The 21,072-nt window shown below is 37.2% G+C and overlaps 1 protein-coding gene across 5 annotated transcripts in view; it reads right to left on the minus strand.

Moving 5' to 3' along the window:
- LINGO2 (leucine rich repeat and Ig domain containing 2) overlaps positions 1 to 21,072 on the minus strand; it is a 1,230,686-nt gene that overhangs the window by 320,684 nt on the left and 888,930 nt on the right. For all 5 annotated transcript variants that reach the window (XM_071221630.1, XM_071221629.1, XM_045193700.3 and 2 more), the window contains one exon: positions 16,393 to 16,551. The gene's annotated coding sequence lies outside the window, so the exon portion shown is untranslated. The remainder of the gene's footprint in view (positions 1 to 16,392; positions 16,552 to 21,072) is intronic.

Below are 21,072 nucleotides of genomic sequence, written 5' to 3' on the forward strand. Positions count from 1 at the left end.
CACTGCTACACCTCTGACATTACTTGCTTCTGATCTGTGACGAATTTGTTTCTGGACTTGAACTGTAAATTCCTCCCTCTTGTATTCACACCACAGTTACTGGGTTTTTGCATGTAGAAAATATTTGCTTGAAACTGCAACTGTTTCCAAACAAGAAACAAAGTGCCTACGGAAAAGGCAAGCTGTTTTTGCTATTGATCTTTATAACCCAAACATTTGGGGGAACTTCAATGTCCAGTCCCACAGTTCTTTTTAAATCATGCCCTTGATTAAATCTCACAAAGCACTCCAGATGCACAGGCCAGCCACTGACTCACCGGGGCAGAATATGATATGTGGCAGCATCGAGAAAGGTGCTTCATGCAGTTACCCTTTGATTATCCAGAGACCACAGTTTGAAACAGTCAAGTTACTTACAAGATACGATTCTTTCTTAGTAAAGCTGTTATGTTGAGCAGAACTAGTCATGGAACGTGTCTCAGAGAGATGAGACAACTATGACTCATGGGAGAATGCTGTATAGAATTCAGGATAAATGAGATACAATTGTAATTCACCATCTCTTTCAGGACAGTTTTCCTTTTTGTTGTTTTTTTTGTTTTGTTTTGTTTTTTGGTTTTTGGTCTTCTAATCATGTATTTCAGAAGGTTCTGGCTTGATTAAGAATTCTATTTGATGAAAGATCAGATGGAGAAAACACTACCCTTTCTGCTGGGGACGCATGTTTTCTTTCTGCTGCGACCTCATGCCAGGAAACAAACACTAATTTAAATAAAAATTATTATAAGTAAGCTTAGACATTGTATTATAATAACTGTACTTTCTTTGCTTACACTAATTGGATTTGATGAACTAATTTTCATTAACTATGTTCAGAAGATATTCAGGAATAGGGAAGGACAGTGTCTTTTTTTTAATAGATTTATTGATTATGCTACTAAAGTTGTCCCATTTCCCACCCTCACTCCACTCCATCCTGCCCATCCCCTCCCTCCCACATTTCCCCCCCTATAGTTCATGTCCATGGGTCATACTTATAAGTTCTTTGGCTTCTACATTTCCTACACTATTGTTACTCTCCCCCTGTCTATTTTCCACCTATCATTTATGCTACGTATTCTCTGTACCTTTCCTCCCTCTCTCCCCCTCCCATTCCCCTGTTGATAACCCTCCATGTGATCTTCATTTCTGTGGTTCTGTTCCTGTTCTAGTTGTTGGCTTAGTTTGTTTTTGTTTTAGGTGTGGTTGTTAATAACTGGGAGTTTGCTGTCATTTTTATTGTTCATATTTTTTATCTTCTTTTTCTTAGATAAGTCCCTTTAACAGTTCATATAATAAGGGCTTGGTGATGATGAACTCCTTGAGCTTGACCTTATCTGAGAAGCACCTTATCTGCCCTTCCATTGTAAATGATAGCTTTGCTGGATAGAGCAATCTTGGATGTAGGTCCCTGCCTTTCATGACTTGGAATACTTCATGCCAGCCCCTTCTTGCCTGTAAGGTCTCTTTTGAGAAATCAGCGGACAGTCTTATGGGAAGTCCTTTGTAGATAACTGTGTTCTTTTCTCTTGCTGCTTGTAAGATTCTCTCCTTCTGTGTAATCTTGGGTAATGTAATTATGATGTGCCTTGGTGTGTTCCTCCTTGGGTCCAGCTTCTTTGGGACTCTCTGAGCTTCCTGGACTTCCCAGAAGTCTATTTCCTTTGCCAGATTAGGGAAGTTCTCCTTCATTATTTGTTCAAATAAGTTTTCAATTTTTTGTTCTTCCTCTTCTCCTTCTGGCACCCCTATAATTCGGATGTTGGAATGTTTCAAGATGTCCTGGAGGTTCCTAAGCCTCTCCTCATTTTTCCGAATTCTTGTTGCTTCATTCTTTTCTGGTTGGATGTTTCTTTCTTCCTTCTGGTCCACACCGTTGATTTGAGTCCCAATTTCCTTTGCATCACTATTGGTTCCCTGTACATTTTCCTTTGTTTCTCTTAGCATAGGCTTCATTTTTTCATCTAGTTTTCGACCAAATTCAACCAATTCTGTGAGCATCTTAATAACCAGTGTTTTGAACTGTGCATCCGATAGGTTGGCTATTTCTTCCTCGCTTAGTTGTATTTTTTCTGGAGCTTTGAGGTGTTCTGTCATTTGGGCCATTTTTTTTTTTTTTTTGCCTTGGTTCACCTCTTATGTAAAGGGGCAGAGCCTTAGGTGTTCCCCGGGGCAGGGTAACGCAGGTCACTGCACTGTGACGAGGTACGAGGGGGAGGGGCTGAGAGGGAGTAATGGCGCCCGCTCCACTCTCCACCAGATTTCAGTCTTTCACTCAGCTACCCACAATCAAACTGGGCCCCTCTGGTGCTGGCTCCCGAGTGAGTGGGCCTGTGCACACTCTAGGCCCCTGTGGGTCTCTCCAATGACCTCTCCTGTGAGGCTGGGAGTCTCTCCTGCTGCCGCCCCAACCCCCAAGGGTGCTTTCAATCAGAGGTTTGAGGCTTTACTTCCCTGAGCTGGAGCCCTGGGTTATGCGGTCTGCTTTGCTCCCCACCCCCCCGCTGTTTTTCGGTGTTTATCTGTGCGCGAGTGTGGGGCTGAGGGGTGTTATCCGCAGCTCTGCCTGCCCCGTTCTCCGCCACTCTGAGTCCGGCCCTCTCGGTTTATTTGAGCGAATGTGGGGCCGCAGGGTCTGCTAGTGGTCAGACTGCCTGCCCCGTTCGTCCCACACTCCGCCTGTCTCTGTCCTGCCACAGCCTCGCGAGTCCTCTCTGCCCCGGTGTCCGTCTCTGCCCATCCTACCGGTCTGGATGAATGTTTATTTTTTATTTCATTGGTGTCGGACTTCCTTGCCGTTAGAATTTCTGTCAGTTCTGGTTGTGCGAGGAGGCGCAGTGTGTCTACCTACGCCGCCATCTTGGTTCTCCCCCAGGGTCTTTTTTAAAAAACTTATTGATTATGTTGTTACAGTTGTCCCATTCCCCTCCCCTTCACTCCCCTCCGCCCTGCAAACCCCCTCCATCCCACATTCCCTCCCTTTAGTTCATGTCCATGGGTCATATGTATGAGTTCTTTGGCTTCTACATTTCCTATACTATGCTTACCATCCCCCCTGTCTATTTTCTACCTACCATTTATGCTACTTATTCTCTGTACCGTTCCCCCCTCTCTCCCCCTCCCACTGACTTGTTGATAACCCTCCATGTGATCTTCATTTCTGTGGTTCTGTTCCTGTTCTAGTTGTTTGCTTATTGTTTTTGTTTTAGGTGTGGTTGTTAATAACTGGGAGTTTGCTGTCATTTTACTGTTCTTATTGTTTATCTTTTTTTCTTAGATAAATCCCTTTAACATTTCATATAATAAGGACTTGGTGATGGTGAACTCTCTTAACTTGACCTTATCTGGGAAGCATTTTATCTGCCTTTCCGTTCCAAATGATAGCTTTGCTGGATAGAGTAATCTTGGATGTAGGTCCTTACCTTTCATGACTTCAAATACTTCTTTCCAGCCCCTTCTTGCCTACAAGGTCTTTTTTCAGAAATCATCTGACAATCTTATCAGAACTCCTTTGTAGGTAACTCTCTCCTTTTCTCTTGCTGCTTCCAAATTCTCTCCTTCTCTTTAATCTTAGGTAATGTAATTATGATGTGCCTTGGTGTGTTCCTCCTTGGGTTCAGCTTCTTTGGGACTCTCTGAGCTTCCTGAACTTCCTGGAAGTCTATTTCCTTTGCCAAAGTTCATTATTTGTTCAAATAAGTTTTCAATTTGTTGCTCTTCCTCTTCTCCTTCTGGCACCCCTATAATTTGGATGTTGGAACATTTAAAGATGTCCCAGCGGTTCCTAAGCCTCTCCTCATTTTTTTTGAATTCCTGTTTCTTCATTCTTTTCTGGTTGGATGTTTCTTTCTTCCTTCTGGTCTTCACCATTGATTTGAGTCCCAATTTCCTTCCCAAGACTATGGTTTCCTGTACATTTTCCTTTGTTTCCCTTAGCATAGCCTTCATTTTTTCATCTTATTTGTGACCATATTCAACCAATTCTGTGAGCCTCCTGATTACCAGTGCTTTGAACTGTGCATGTGATAGGTTGGCTTTTTGTCACTTAATTGTATTTTTTCTGGAGCTTTGATCTTTTCATTTGGGCCATTTTTTCTGTCTCAACATGCCTGTTACATAGTACAGGGAAGAGCCTTAGGTGTTCACCAGGGCGGGATAACCCACAAGGCTGTGTTGTGACGCTGTATGTGGGGAAGGGGTCTGAGAAGGAACAATGATGCTTGCTCTGCTCTCTGTCGGTTTTTAGTCACTTCCCCTGCTACTCTCAAGTAAAGTAGGCCTTTCTGGTGCTGATTCCCTGGTAGGTGGTTTGTGAGTATTCTAGGCCCCGGTGGGTCTCTCCCATGAGCTCTCCTGTGAGGCTGGGAGTTTCTCCCGCTGCTGCCTCAACTCCCACAGGCATTTTCAATCAGTGGTTTGAGGCTTTATTTCCCCATGCTGGAACTCTGGGTTGCGTGGTCTGTTTTGCTCCCTCGTTCTTCCTCCCGGTTTATCTGCATGTGAATGTAGGACCACTGGCTCCACCAGCTGCAGCCTCGCCAGGTCTGCCAGCTGTTGCCTTGCCTACCAGTTGCAGCCTTGCCCGACCAGGTCCTCCAGCCCCCACCTTGCCATGAGTCTCTTGTCTGGGCTGCCCATCTCTGCCCCTCCTACTAGTCTGTATGAATGTTTCTTCTTTAACTCGTTGGTTGTCGGGCTTCCATACAGTTCGATTCTCTGTCAGTTCTGGGTTTTGTTTTTTTTTAAAATTGTTGTTGTCTGTCTTTTGGTTGTGCGAGGAGGCACAGTGTGTCTACCCACACCTCCATCTTGGCCGGAAGCCTGAGAATTTCTGCTAGGTATGAATTTGAGAATTACTAGAAGTTGGGATTCTCGGCTAGGAAATTCTTTTGTGCCTCTTGAGTGCTGCAGACTTGCTAGCAGCCACTGTAAAAGCCCATACACAAAGATTTTAAGTATTGCATATTGATGCCATTTTCAATATTTACAATCTAACTCCCAGTAACTAAAACAATGTACTCTTTGTACTTCAATTATTACATATGGAATTTTTGTAATCCTTGTGATTATATTTATTACAATTTTTACTTGCATCACAGAAGTAGGGAAATTATGTGCCAGGGAAGAAAAATGTTGAAATCCAAGACTTTAGGTACACTTTACTAAATCATAGGATGATAGGAAGAAACTTTTCATAGATATAGCTAACATTGTGAAGGGTTAGTCTTTAATTTAAGACATTTCAAATTAGAGATCTAGACAGAGATGGCATATATATGATGTTTATAATGATTTATTCCAAGTAGGATATACTGAAGGAAATTTACTGAGATTTAAAGCCTAGCTAAATTCTAGTACTATAGAATCATGAAAAAAGGATTTAAACCCTTAAAACTTTTCTATCAGAATTAGTTTTCAATCTACTTTGAATTGCTATCATTTTTATAAAATCATATTTTGAGTTACATTTCAAAAACATTTGCAATATTTCCAGTGCTGCAGATAGAGTTTTTATTTCCAATCCTGATAATTTACATCAAATCTTCCAGCCCACAACATTTATACTAGACATTCTAGAACTCACTGTTCTTTTCAACCATCCCATAATGGCATTTCAGCCATTATGTAAAGGCAAGTAGGAGAATGGGGTTTGATATACAGTCATCAAAATTGCCTTTACTTATGTGGGTTAGTGTTGATATAATTGAGAACAAAATGCATATATTGGTTTTTACATGCCAGCTCTGTGAGACACAAAAATGAATACAAACAGGTCCCTGCCTTAAAGGACTCACCTTCTACTGAGAGAATCAGATATAGGACAAATATGTTGAAAGAGTCAAGAAGGAAAAATAAGAGTTGCCCAGATATATGAGGTCTGTCCAGAAAAAGTCCAATCCTTGTTAATATAATGAGAACAGTCTGTGTGACATCATAACCTGGTAGTCAAGGAGAATGGACTGCAATTTGCATGTGTGAACAATGATGACTTCACTGTACTAATTAGTGGGAGTGGTAGAAGCCATTGAGTGAGCATATGTACTATGTGGCCATCCCATTCAAAATGACTGAGTAGAGCAATGAATATGTATCAAATTTTGCATTAAGCTTGAACATTCCTCCATGGAAACTATTCAGGTGATTCAGAGGCTGCAGCTATAGGCAGCTGGTGATTGGCAGCTTCATCATGACAACATGCCTGTTCATTCATTACATCTTGTGCAGAGGTTTCAGTGAAACATCAAATCACCCAGGTGACTGAGTATCCTTACAGCCCAGATTTGGCACCCTGTGACTTCTGGATTTTCCCCAAACTAAAATCACCTTTGGAAGGGAAGAGATTTCAGGGCATTGATGAGATTCAAGAAAATATGATGGGGCAGCTGAAAGCAATTGGGAGAACTGTGTGAGGTCCTAAGGTGCCTACTTGGAAGGGGACTGCGGCATCATTGTCCTATGTATGATGATTCTTATATCTTGTATCTTATTCAACAAATGTTTCTATTTTTCATATTACATTGCTGGATATGTTCTAGACAGACTTTGTATGTGGCAGGGCATGACAAACCTTGTGCCTTAGTAATAAGGCCAAATCAGGTGCATGCACACAGGAGGCATGAGTCACAAACGATAAGTAGAAACTTGATCACGGAATGCTTCCTGTGATACATTTGATATAAATGCTTTATCCTCAAGGTATGGGAATGGCATGCTGAGTTTTCTTTTATCTACGGGTTTGAATGGATTACAGACAAAACTGAAGACAGAAAAACATTAAAATACTACTATAACAAAGCCTTTTTAAAAAGAAAGAGAGTTCTTACTCTTTCTTTGAGGCTTAGCTCCGATTCTACCTTCTTCATGAAGCTTCCCTGAAGCCTCCAGTCCACCATGAGTTTTTCTTCCTCTGAACCTCTGTAGTTCTTATTATCTACCTAAGCTCTTTCCAGACAGTTGTAGTGCTGACTTTTTCCTTTGTTGGTAACATGATATATCTGCTCTACTTGTCATTGGCATTATAACTCTTTGAAGATGAAGTTAATATTTAAGATTACAGGTTGTCAAAGAAGACAGAAATTGATACTATTCATGTGGCCCAGGCTCCTGCAAAGGAGATTCTCAGCAAAATCTTCAAGATGATGGCTACATATATTATTATATATTTGTCATGTAGCCTATTAAAAGAATATATAATTATATTATAATAATATATGTAGCCTGGTAGAACAGTCATTGGCTTAACAATTAGGCTGCATTGTGAATGTGTGAAACAAAGCCTGTGTATAGAATTCTACTGCTAAGAGTGTGAAAGTACTTTCTCTGTAAAGCAATTCTCCAGTAAAAGGGGTCTTAAAATTACAATGTTGCTCTGGCCAAAACCAGGGGAGGGAGAAGAGAGTCCAGATTTTGCTTGAATGAATAAAAAAATTATAACCTCACTTATGGCTGTAACATATTTAGAGAAGGGATATATATTGTAGGAGATAATGACCTACTTTGATTGAAACACAGGGAATCCCAGAGGGAAACAAAGCTTTCCTGTTCATAGGGTAGGAAGAGAGCAGGGGAAGTGAAGAATATATATGTAAGGAGGTAGAAAGAGGAAGAAGAAGAACAGAGAGGAGAAGGAGGGAGGAGAGGAAGGAAGAGAGAGAGGAGAAAAGAGAATGAGAATGTATGTGGCCAAGGCCTATGTTCACAATACCAGGATTGAAATCTGTGGGAAAAGATGGCTCAAAAACATTCACTTTGATCAACACTCCTGTAATTATACAGAAAAAAGTGCCTCATATGGCAGGCAAACCTAAATCCTTTCTTTGAAGTCAGTCCTTATAAATTAAAATACCAGTAATGTATTTGGCTATGAAACCCAACCATGAACATATACTCCCAGACTAGTGTTCCATAGAACAGAGTCATCCCATGTAGCAATAGTTTTGCCAATATATCTCATGGACAAGGGAAATAAAGGAAAAAATAAACAAATAGGACTACATCAAACTAAAAAGCTTCTGCACAGCTAAAGAAAGCATCATCATCATCAAAATGAAAGAGAACCAACTGTATGGGAGAACATATTTGTCAATGATACATCAGACAAGGGCTTGATCTCCAAAGTATATAAAAAACTCATACAACTCAACACCAGGAAGACAAGCAATCCAATTAAAAAATGGGCAAAGGATCTAAATAAACACTTCTCCACGGAGGACATACAGATGGCCCATAGACATATGAAAAGATGCTCAACATCACAAGCCATCAGAGAGATATAATTTAAAACCACAGTGAGATACCACCTCACGCCTGTCAGAATGGCCATCATTAATAAATCAACAAAAAACAAGTGCTGATGAGGATGCAGAGAAAAGGGAACCTAGTGCACTATTGGTTGGAATGTAGACTGAGGAAGCCACTGTGGAAAGTGGTGTGAAAAATCCTCCAAAAACTAAAAATGGAGCTGCTTTTTGACCTAGAGATTCTGCTGCTGGGAATATACCCTAAGAATCCTGAATAACCAATCTAAAAGATCTTATGCATCCCCATATTTAAAACGGAGGTACTATTTACAATAACCAGGTGCTAGAAATAGCTGAAGTGTCCCATCAGTAAAAGAATGGATCAAAAAACTCTGGTACATTTACACAAAAAAATTCTATGCAGCAGAAAGAAAGAAAGAGTTCCTCCTACCTTTTGCAACAGCATGGATGGAAGTGGAGAATATTGTGCTATGTGAAATAAGGCAGTTGGTGAAAGACAATATGATCTCACCTATAAGAGGAATCTAATGAACAAAATAGAACCACAGACAAGGAAACATGGAACAGACTGACAGCGACCAGAGGGGAGCATCGAAGGGGATAATAGTGGAAAGAAGGGGAAAGGACTAGACAAAGAACATGTATGAATGACCAACAGACATGGACAATGGTGTGGGGATTGACTGTAGGAGCAGGTGTTGGCATAGGTGGAGGAGGGCAAAGGGGGAAAAATTGGAACAACTGTAATGGAATAACAATAAAAATGATTTAATAAAAAATGTAAAAAACATGCTGGAAAATAGTGTGTTAAATTACTTTAGTTCTGTCTATTAGAGGAATGAAAATCCTACATAGATGAAAAACTACAAAGTATTATTCAAATAATTTTAAATTTGTCCACTTATGTAATACTCAAAAAATTATAGTTGTAAAAACTTATATACAACATTTTTGCCAGAAATGCATATGAAATTTGTATGAAAGTTTTCTTCTCTTCTTTGAAAAGGTGGAAGCAGCTATTCACATATCAATAACTATCAGCAAACAAGACTTAGCCTAACACTAGTAGTCATGTGTCCTCCATGAAAACAGACACATGATTTCCATTCTTAAGCAACTGTAGTTTCAAATTCATGAGAAAGCAAAATACACACACATGCAATAAGGAGGGAATTACATACTATTATAAAATGTTATTGAAAATAGAAAAAAATTGCACATGTGTAATGGCATAGGAGTTGGACTGTAAGTTTTAAGAACTGAAAAATAGAATAATAATATAATGGAAAACTCACAGATTTTATAAAGAGGGGATCTTTGGAGAGAAACTCAGCCTGACACATGTTAGCTGTGTGAGCCTGGAACAATTAGCAACCTTTCAGATTCTCAGTATCTTCATCTTAAATATGAGTATAAATGCCTCTACATTGCAGTGTTACACATATGAAAGACCTACATTGATCCTGATATTCATTTTAGGATGATTATGGTATTATTTCATTGCTGTTGTTATGTTGGATTCAACAGAAGGAAGCATGATATAATCAGGTATTGGTTATCTATCCTTCCTTTCACATTTCTGCAGAAAAGACTTTGTAAAGATTGTCTCCAGCGTAACTTAATTTCATGCTAAGTCTTACCCTCAGAATGAATAAATCCTTTTTAATGAAATGTTCCCTTTGCTCACTCAGGGATTTCCTACCCCTCAGTCCAAAATCTCTTACATATATTTGATCAAACTATTAGCCTCTGGCATGACTCTGCTTGACTTTCCACAGAACTCCACAGTCAACCACTTCAGTGCCAGTTTCTTAACTGCAATGCACCCGGAGTTCCTTTCCTTTTCTCCACTGGCTTCCTCTGCCCTGCACTGAGGGGAGCAGTGCACTGCTGAAGGAAGTTATGCTGCTTTTCAGTCCTGGCTTGTTGCAGGTACCCAGAGTCCTCTCCAATTCCAAAGCCTGAAACCCTTTCAATGTATTTTATTGATTCTAAAATTATAATTTGCCATGAAAAACAATGCTAGTGATCTTTCATTATAAAGAAAGCACCATTTACCTCAATATCAAGGCATCCAGCTATACAATTATAACATGAACAATAATAAACTGTTAAACAGGACATTTCAAATTCACAACACTAAATTTAACCAACAGACCCATCATCATCCTAAGAAGGAAATTGTTGATATAAATTGAGTAGACCAATATCTCCTCAAAAATCTGAAGAAGAGAAATGGTTTATATAAGCAAATAATGATAATAATAATGAATACTATCACAACACTAGTGCTTAACTGGTATCAGGTGTTTTGCTGAGCACTTTACCTCTCATTTACTTCTAGGGACCAAGGGTAAAATGTTCCAACATTTGGCTGAAATAAATGGACCTTGGGGTAGAATGGCTACATACACAGACTGTAAATACTACTACTACTACTACTACTACTACTACTACTACTACTACTACTAATAACAATAACATTTATAATATGTCAGACATTCTACTAAATATTGTATATCTCATTTAATTCTCACAATTGCAACATGGGACACTACTAATATCTTCATGTTATTGATTTGGAATTAAAGCTATGAGATAATAAATAACTTGCTCAAGATCACATCAATTTTAAGTGTCAGAGTTGGGGTTCAGTCCAGGCCTCAGTTAAAATCAATGTATATTAATGTGATAGTATATTTTCAAACACAACTTGCTATAGCCTGCATATTCAGAATAAAAGAGGGTAGCTTGCTAGGATGCCAGCATTCAAAGAAATCTAGGATGACTTCTGCCTAGAGAAATCTATTCCCAACAGCATGGAAAGAACCAAAACTTTACTTTTATTCTCCAAAGCTCTTGAGATCTATAAAAATAAAAATTCAAAGTTTGTGATAGCATGTAAAAGAAAACCATACTTTACTTATGAAGAAAATAAGTCATTTAATGAATATCTTTTTGTTGTTGTTCCCTTATTTTAGATTAAATCCTCCATACCTCAAGTATTCCAAATATTAGGGAGTACTTGGGTACTATTATATTGCTATGTGATTTAAAAATATCTGTGACTCAATAATTTTGGTAAACTATAATAAGACAAGATACCTTTGATCTAACAATGGACAGGATGAACCAAGTACCAACTGGACCCTAACAGAAGATGGAGATATTTCCTACAGGTAAAAATACAAAAAATATGATTTCATTGTTTTCTTTTTTTTATTGTTGTTCAAGTACAGTTGTCTCCATTTCTCCCCCACCACTCCCCCCAACTCCAGCCATCCCCATCTCTCTCTTCAATCTCACTCCTCTTTGGCTTTGTCCATGTGTCCTTTATACCTGTTCCTTGACGATCCTTCCCCCTTCCCCCTCCCATTATCCCCTCCCACCTCCCTTCTGGTTACTGGCAGTTTGTTCTTAATTTCAATGTCTCTGGTTACATTTTGCTTGCTTGTTTGTTTTGTTGATTAGGTTCCACTTATAGGTGTGATCATATGGTGTTTCTCTTTCACTGTCTGGCTTATTCCACTTAACATAAATGCTCTCTAGTTCCATCCATGCTGTCTTGAAGGGTAGGAGCTCCTTCTTTCTTTCTGTTGCATAGTATTCCATCATGTAAATGTACCATAGTTTTTTTATCCACTCATTATGGTTTTGATATGAAGCACAAGTTTTGATTTTTATTTACACATTCACTAGTCAGATATGTTTATTGAATATGTATGCATCTTTGTAATTAAGGTATCAGAGAAGAAAGACAAAGATTCTGGTCTCAAATATTGCATTTTAGTGAGTCATAGCTACATTTCCTTAAGTATGCTTATTTAGAAAGGAATTGTTGGAGTTTTTCCATACTACAACAGAACTTCTCTGAAAATAGATGATTCAATCATGCAAAATGTACTGAGTCTGGTGTACTGCTGGGGAACCTCATGACAATGGTAATTTTCAATAAAATAATGGGAGTGAAAGCGATGCTGTGAGTTAGGTGTTTCCTCTAGTACAGGCGTTAATGTGCTCTGGCTCATTAGAGGATTGTGCCAATACTCTGGTTTCTCTTCAGATCGTATAAATCTTTTGCCTTTTAGAGGATTGTGCCAAAGAAGGTCGGGCTGAAGTTCACTTTCATTCATTTTGTATCTTTTTTCAGGCTTCTTCCCCCAGTTATTTTCTAAGCTTTCAAGTATTCCCTATTATTTTGACCAAATGTGCATTGTGATGAAAGGACATGATACTTTCAGCAGAATTACTTAATTAGGTTTAAGTAAGCAGAACTTAAGGGGGTTAGGATTGCTTTCTAGCCATAAAAATATGCCTTATATGCATGCAGCGTTCCTGAGGAACAAAGGGCAGTGATTGCTATGACGATAAAACGATGAAGGAAAGGATAAAGCCTGAGAGGTAAAAGTCTCAAAAGAAAAATGAAGTAGGGTAGTAGCTGTCCTGTTCTTACTGAAGCATACATTTCAGGACAGGACTGCAGTTTCATTTCAAGCACATCTTGGGAGAGAGTTTAGTATAGTGTGTGTTTGTGTATGTGTGTATGGCTGCATGTGAGATGAAAACATGTGAGTTAAACTATTTTCATCCTACGTATGAAGAATTTTCAAACCATTTCTAAAAAAAGGAAAAAGGTGCAAATGTAGGAGTTTACTGATTATCTCTGAGAGACACTCATTTAGGCAGCATCCAATAGAGACTACCAGGACCAATGACGGGCAGAAACTGTTCTACTGTTGATGTAGTGCACTACAAACCGTACATTTCTACACTCGCGAAACTGAATGCTCTTAGTTTATCTTCTCTTCTTGCAATTGCTTTCCTTGCCCACTCGCCCACCCTCTGCCAGAATTATTTTCTTAAAGTATAGATTATATTACATCCCTTTCATGTCTATAACCACCATAGCTGGGCACGCAAAATGCTCCAGTTCGGCCCTCACCCATCTACTCAAATTCTTCTTACATTCCTCCCCATACTGCATTGTTAAGCTTTCCGTTCTCTAAATGAAACTTTATTTTTACCCCATAGTGACTTGGCCAGACTGTCCTCTAGCCCAGAATGCCTTCACACCTATTTTCCATCAATTAAAATTCTCCCCACTTTTTAGCTATGTAGCTGAAATGCCTCGCAGGCCTCAAAGACTTTATTATCCTCTTCTCAGTTTTAATAGTCCTGCCTCTTTGCCTCTGGAGAATTTTGCGTGGGATGTATCATGAAAACATTTCATTCATTTTGCCTCAGGTAATGTATTTGCATGTCTGTTTTACTCTGTGCAGGTGAAGTATGTGAGGGCAGGGCAGGAGGGGTTGCTAATTTGGTTTTCACACCGCACACTTGCCTTACCTGTGGTTTACACGCAAAAAAAAAAGTCTGGAGAGCAAACAAATATGTAGCCAAAAAGTACTTAAGATTCACATGATACTTTTCGTTACGGAACCAGCTGCCTCACTAAGTTCTCAAGGTTTCATTTTCAGAAGACCTCAGAATGAGAAGAGTTGCACAGGTGAGAATGTTCACCGCGCTTTGCGAAGAGTAAGGGACACACAAGTGCTACGTAAATATTTTTCCTGAAACACCTTGGGGACTTCATATCCCATTACGTGTAGCACACTATTATCAGAAGTGCTTTGAAAAATCTCACCTTTTATACCTGTCTTTATAGCTTAATATTCCTTTTATGTACAAGCATATGATAATGTAATCCTAAGGTAGGCAAACCTTTACTTTAAAAATGCTTTAAGAAAGAAAAATTGCTTTTAAGCTAAGGAACAGTGCACATTTTTATATGGCTTTGTTATAAACTTCTGAGAAACAGAATTGGGAAATCTTGACATTCTTTTTACTTTATGGAAAATCTAACATGTACCACTATAAAAAATATACCTGCCATTCTTACAAAAAAGCACAAAACTGAATTTCAACTAATGTAAACTATAAAACTATACTATATACTTCTTCTATTCATTTTAAAAGTGATCCTTTAAGTAGGAAAATATATGAATTCACTTTAATGTCTTTTATGTGCAGAGGTCCCTTCTAAATCATATGTTTTAATAGAAGAATTTACTATCTCTGTGCCCCTAATCAGCAGGATTCACTTCAAAAGATTGTAGGACAAAAAGAGAAGTTATGTTTCTTAATACTTGGGTCGAAAGACTTCTACCTTTTCTATATTGATATCTTATACAGATAATAAAGATAAATTATTCTAAAGAATAAAAATACATATTTGACAAATGGTGGAGAACGTTTTGTGATGACATCAATAAATGCAAATAATTGCATTATCACACTATTATTTACCTCCAAAATAGATTTAATTTTCTCTCTCCCACCTTTTTCTTTTTCTTTCTAAGTACGTTGTTTTAACATGGAACCCAATTTTGTTAAAAATATTGAAATAAACATCATCAGGATGAAATCATTTTAGACTTGTAAATAAGACTTAAAAGCTTAGTCCCTGGCTAGTGTGGCTCAGTAGATTGAGCGCTGGACTGTGAAGCAAAGGGTTGCCAGTTCTATTCCCAGTCAGGGCACATGCCTGGGTTGCAGGCCAGGTTCCCAGTAGGGGGTGCATCAAGGGCAACGATGCATTGATGTTTCATTCTCTTTCTCTCTCCCTTCTCCTCTGTCTAAAAATAAATAAATATAATCTTAAAAAAAAGACTTAAAAGCTTAGGAATAAGGAAGTCTATCATGAAGCAGTCTTGCTATAAATACTTGCTAGATGCTAATGCAGTGAAGCATGGATCTAGGTTAAGCGTAATCTCACAAATACACCCTGCATATTGATGTCCTTTTTATTTACAGACTGGCAGAACTCTTCTAAATGTGGGTAACACACCTTACCACTTAACAGGACAAACAATTATCTACTAACTCAGTTCATCGGATAAAGATTTCTGCCATGAGTTTGGTGATCTATACTATTTCCAACACATTTAAATACTGTGACTATTTGAGGTTTTTACTCTCATGAGAAGTAATCTTATAGACAAGTAAATCTTTAGGGAATTGGGAAGTGATATTTATTAAACTCTAGAGAATTATTTTCAAGCACTTTAGAAGTTCTCATCTGTATCCAAATAATTATCTTAAGCTATAATTTATTGACTGAGTTCCATTTATTTCATTTTCAGAAAGTAAGAAATCTATAGTTAAAAAGAATCTAAAAAGTTCCAGTGACCTAGAATAATCTTCCTTTATTGTTTTCTAAATTAATAATTTGTACTTATGTTTTTGTTTCTGTAATTGATATGAAAATAAAATCTTGCTTTGGAATGCATAAAATTCAAAGAAGCTGTAAAAGTTTTAATGGTGTTAAAGTCAGAGGATAAGCATAACTTGTGGTTTCCTCAAGTACATATTGATAACAAATTTATGTTATAGAGAAGGAAGAGAGTTAAATAGAAAGATAAGAATATCTGATCAAACTATGGTTAATAGTTGAGAATTGTTTCCAAAATGCAGTAGGCAAAAGCGGATAAAAAGAAGACCTGGATAAGAGTACACTATTCTAAATTCCAGAGGCCACAATAACAATAGAGTATGTCACTGTATCACCATTTTAAATAATGCTTAGATGAACAATTTTGAATGATAAATACTTCCAAAGAAATAAAAGGCAGAATAATAATGTACTCTTCTAAGTTGGAGTAACCTTGAAGCATATTAATAAGATCATATGCTATGAACTGATGCTTTTCTATAATATAAATACCTAATGGCAACACATTCTCTACTGCACCTTCAAAAGTATAACTGTTAATTCCATCATGGTTTAGAGTAGTAAAGTAAAGAGAAAGTCTCTATAGTTTGCAATTTTGGCTATTGCATTAAACTAGCACCCATAGCATTCTTGTCTGCTTTGTATGAATCTTGAAATAACTGCTTTTTCGTCTTGAGAAAAAATGGACTCAATTATTACTATATCTATTCTCCTGAATCCAAGGGATCACCATTCTTTAACAACCCATTCAGTGGACTTCAAAAACAAATGGCAAAGCTATATGTTATCCAATACATCTTGGCAGCATACTAAAGCCATAGAGCAAGTGATAAATGATCAGATATCTCCCTCAAATCTTACCTGGTTTACTCTTTTTAAAAATCCAATCCTTGCTGTCTACCATGCAAATCTCTTGGTCACTGGGTGAAATCCAAACTGGGTAGTTGATCATGATAATTCCAACATGTCATGGACAACAGCATCTCTCAGATTCCCACAAGCCAACTGCTTGGAATGAACCTGCAACAAACAAGGTATTTCTTCATTTTAATGGAAAAATAGTGAACCATGTCGTAGGTCCAGAAGACATCACTACTTAATCAGTAAAGGAATAATAGAGGACTGTGTGAGTGGCTATAAATGCCTCTCAAGATGCTGATGAACAAAGTCAGAAGACAGACGTTTATGGTCTATAGAAGGTGTTTTTTGTAGGGTGCATCCTACCTACTCTTTGTGCAATTATAGATCTATTTAAGCTGTCAATATAAATGAACATTACTTGTATTAAAACTCATACATTTTATAGTGTGCAACCCCTTCTCCTTTATGTGGGTGATCACTTCAACCACTCAGAGTATTTCTTGACTTTATTCATAATAATCTCAGAGGAACTGGGCAATGAAGTTCAACAGGGCAAAACCTAGAGGAAAATTAGCATCTAGAAGAAAATCCATATAAAGATCAAGGAGAGTTTCCTTTGTGAGGTCTGACACTGCAGCCAATGTCAATATTCCTGATATAACAGTTGCATCATCTCTAAAGGGCAGTAGATGAGAAACTCCTTCGAGGGTCATATGTGAGGTGCTGCAAATTCAGCAGCCACCATTATCTATTTCGAGATATGGACTATAAGACAGTCACCAAAATGAACATATTGTAGCCAGAGTTTGGACACAAATGCCCAGGAAAGTAATTAGATAATTTTAGTGCAATATACCACGTATTTAATGGTTCAACTATTTGTGTGTATATGAGTAAATATGCTGTTTAAACCTCTTAAGTATGTTTAACGTTCATTCAAGAAGAAAAATCCATTCACAACCAACAACTCTTATGGTGTTGATACCTCCCACACAAGTAATTATGTTCAAGAGAAGTTCAGAAAGATATTAATGAACAGATTTGCATCTTGGCCTTTTCAAAATAACCTTTAATAATTTAAATTTTTAAATCTACAACAACCATATTTAGTTATGCATATATAAAAGCAAATGTATTAGTATTATTTTCTAAGTATTGCAAGATAAATGGCTGAGGGTTTATGATAAGCCTGGAAGAGGCCTCATGTGAGTGGTTTTTATGTGCTGCAGCTTCACGGGCACAGGTGCAAAAACTGATATTAACAAGCCACAAACTGCTAAATCCTTGTGCACCAATGATTAGAGATTCAAGTATTCCCAGAAGTCAAGTGGAGACTTTGTTAAAAGACACAGTAGTAAGATATCCAACTGTGCTATTACAGCAAGAATAGTAAGGGCTGAAGTCAAGCACATACCTCAGACTAAAATGTGTCAGTACAAAATAAGCCCTTAAAAAATACATGTGTACCTGGACACAAAATGACCATTTTGCAATTCAAAACAGGAGTGTTATTTTGGTGTTACTACTGATACACATAAATACACACACAAATGGCTAAAATGTTCTAATCTATTGATCCAAGCTCTGATATTTTGTTAAACTAAACTTTAAGAAGTTTAAACTGGATGCAAAACATTTCTATTCATGCCAAAAATTACTTCTTTTCTTCTTTGAGGATACTCTGAAAATTATCAAGTCAATTCCCTCATAAAACAAATATGTTTTCATGAGTGGTAATTATTTTCAGTCTCTTGGCTGCGATGCAGGATATTTGAAGAAATCATACACTGGTTGACCACATGACAGAGGAGTGTTTATAAACAACCTCTAAGTTCCAAAACTTACTATAAAGTAAGGAATTTTTTAAAGCTACTTGCTTTGGAAGCACCCATCTGTGTTCCAGTGTGACGTAGTTTAGTTCTGCCATTTAAAGGAGTAAAAATAAGTAAATCAGAATAACTACTTGCTTTCTATGATGGTCATATTTTATTATACAGAGAGGATGTTATTGATTCCTTCTTTGATGAGGTAGGTTTCCAGTAGTGATGGTTTTTCACTGACCATTGATCACTGATTTATTCATTCAGACAATTATTCATTCCAGAAAATTTAATTAATTCAGTTGTACCAAGTATGGGATTAGGGGCTCAGATACAAAATGAAAAGACACATACTCTTCCCCTATAAAGGGAAGCATCTATTCTATACTGATTCGTTGACATATATTTGTACCCAAGAAAGGTATCAAAATAATTGGCTTTATATTATATCTCAACCACTATGTGACCAGACTATGGGATTTTTATGAAGTTTTTCAGTGAGTAAAAAAAGCACTATAGGCTGAGAGAAAAACTAAAAAACAAAAGGACCAATTCACACAGGGGACTCATGTAATGTCTTAGTGATTGTAACAGTTTTGTGTCACTCTGAAGTCTTTCCCCATAAGCCTGCCTCCCAAACATGGATATTAGTCATTACAGTGCAATCTTGTGTGATCTACAGCACATGTTAACATATTTTGGGGAACAGAAGTTGATTATTTTATACAAGTTGGTTCACAGATATTTGTATTGTCATTCATATATATTCTCAAAGAGGATGCATAAAATTAGTATGTATTCTCCTTGAAATAGTCCAACAGGTGTTCATAACAAATACTAATTCTATGACATTGCTTGGAACTTCACTCTAATAAGAATGTTCAGAATAAAAAATTCTTAAAATAATTTTTTCAGTTATTTCTCCTCAAACATGCCAGCTATAAAATAGAAATATGAAAACAAAACACACAGAAAATGCCTTTTAAAATACTACTAGAATTGATTTTCACTAAAATCAATATGGTTTTCAAATGGTTTAATTTTCTTCTAGTTTCCAATCTTCTATTTTCTGAATTTCTGCTTATTACTGGGATGACTAGCCTAAAATCATGCCTTTAAAAATAAATGTTACTCTTATTTTTGGAAACTTATATTCTATTAAAATAAATATTCAATAAATGTATTTTATTGTATGCAAACTATACCTCAATCATGTTAATTTAACTCCCCCCATAGCTTTCCTGCAGTGTGATCTAGTTTATTTTTCTAGCACCTTACCTCCCAAGCTTCCTTGTTATCTATCTGCGTATTTTGTGAGGCCTGAATCTCCTCAGCTAAATTATTTTTCTGCTTAAGAAACCCAGAATCATTTTCCAATAGTTATAACTAAGAGTCCTGACACAGAAATTTACTCTTTAAAAATGATAGAAAATCTACTAGGACCCAGCAAGGAGACTAATCCAAAGTAACATAAAGTATACCTAAAAGAACAACAAAAAAATAAAAGCAGAAAAAACAAAATTTGTGGCTGAAGTTAGGATGCATCTAGTAAAATTACCAACAAAATGGAAAATATTTACCTAGTTTCAAATCAGATATTTTAGCAAATGCCTTAATTATGAAATTTATCAATTTTTTAAAAGAGAACATTGAGAATGACTTTCAGATATGATGGGATACTTAGAGCAATTTCACAATAAAGCTATATTAAATTGGAAGTGAGTTGCTTCACCAACAAACTTACTTGTAAATCCTTTAAAATGGGAGCACCCTAATACATAATTGCTTGATTGAAAACAATAGAAAATCTACAAATGGATGCATGCTTATATCATTGATAATTTCAACAAAGCATATAGAGTAAGAATGTAAAAAATGTAGAGAAGAGAAATATACCACAAATTTGGGTCACTGGTTACACTAAGAGCAGGAGGCAAAAAGGACTGCAAAGGGGGGTTCAGTGCTATCTACAAAGGTTTATTTCTTACATAACAAAAATGAAAACCAAAGATCTAAATCAAGTATGACAACATGCCGAAAGTTGTTCAACTGAATAATGGTGAATACATGGGATATATTTCACTATTCATGAGATTTTTTTATGTTTGTTTAAAATATTTCCTTCAAAGCATAATCTCCCTTTATGACAAGCCACTTTCACATTTTGACTGTACACAAATGACATACATTATGACTTTTAAAATAATTTTCTGTATCTTTCTACTTGACATTGATTCCTATATAAGAGGACAAATGTGATTTCTATGTAACTGATCACCAAAATGAAGTATCTTCTCTGTGAAATTCTCAGTTTTCCCTGCATTGTCATTCTGCCTGTAAGGTCTGTGCCCACGTTACAACAGATGATGCCTGCTGCAACTGAGTGCTGTTTAGGGTTCATCCCGCTGGGGAGAGCACTCACCATGGTTCTGACATCACTCCAATGGGCATAGCACTTCTTTGCTCGAGGTATGAACTTCAGTTGGGTGTACATTCAGATCTCCAGAGCTCTGTGAAGCAGGTCTTTTTGTGGTTGTTTGGTGCACTTACGGGTCCTTAAACTTAGATATAACAACTGTGACTGCAAATCTGTAACTCCTGACTGTCCAAGTTCCTCTGGGCTTCAGACCTTTTCTTCCAAACACTTATCCTTCATGTTTCCTGGGTACCAGTCAGGCACCTCAACTGCAGGTGATTCACAATTAAACTAAATAACTCCCTTTAGAAAACCTCTCTTAGTTTTTACCTTTTCTAGGGCAAAGAATGGTTCCATTATACACACAGACCCAGAAACCAACAAAACAGGTAAAAATAAAACCAAAAATAACTATGTGACCTGATGGAAGTGTTAGCTAATGCC

Source organism: Desmodus rotundus, chromosome 1 (genome assembly GCF_022682495.2).
Source record: "Desmodus rotundus isolate HL8 chromosome 1, HLdesRot8A.1, whole genome shotgun sequence".
In the NCBI taxonomy this organism is placed as follows: domain Eukaryota; kingdom Metazoa; phylum Chordata; class Mammalia; order Chiroptera; family Phyllostomidae; genus Desmodus; species Desmodus rotundus.